Raw genomic sequence first — 459 nt, 5'->3', positions numbered from 1 at the left:
TTACGGTCCCTCCCAACCCCCAACCATCCTGTGATTCTACGACGTGCTTTTTGCTCTATGAGTCTGGAGCGACATTTCTGAAACAGGCAAGAAATACAGTGGTAAAAAATGAGCGGAGGGTGAGTGAGCTATGTTGAAACACTCCGTGGCCTTCAGCCTCCCCCAAAGCATCATCCCCGAGAAACCCTGCTGCACACCCGAGGGCCATAGACGGGCGGGAGCCACCTCGCCACCGCAAGTACCGCGGGGCTGGGGCAGAGCGGGCGGGACCGGGAGGCGGGGACGCTCGGGCAGGAGGTGGCGGGAGCCCCGCTAGCACAGGAAGTCTCCCCGCCGAGAGAGGAGGGAGGAGGCGGAGCTCTGCCGCTCGGCCCGAGGTACCGCGCCGCGTCCCGGGGTGGGCGAGAGGCCGCGGCCGCCGGGCCCGAGCGGGCGCTGCCCCGGCCCCCGCCCCTCCCG

At 67.8% G+C, this 459-nt stretch overlaps 1 protein-coding gene across 2 annotated transcripts in view; it reads left to right on the top strand.

Annotated features, from left to right (window-relative positions):
* Positions 1-271: 271 nt before the first annotated feature.
* The window catches only part of TRIQK (triple QxxK/R motif containing), a 61,124-nt gene continuing 60,936 nt past the window's right edge, over positions 272-459 (top strand). Inside the window, exon 1 of one of the 2 annotated variants that reach the window (XM_042036017.1) lies at positions 272-377. The gene's annotated coding sequence lies outside the window, so the exon portion shown is untranslated. The remainder of the gene's footprint in view (positions 378-459) is intronic. The other variant, XM_042036016.1, reaches the window with a different exon arrangement.

Source organism: Corvus kubaryi, unplaced genomic scaffold, assembly GCF_017639235.1.
Source record: "Corvus kubaryi isolate FWS band 111438036 unplaced genomic scaffold, C.kubaryi_AGA036_p1.0 37385, whole genome shotgun sequence".
NCBI classification, from domain to species: Eukaryota; Metazoa; Chordata; class Aves; order Passeriformes; family Corvidae; genus Corvus; species Corvus kubaryi.
Note: the sequence above shows the minus strand (reverse complement) of the source record. Positions and strands in the feature narration are given on the sequence as shown.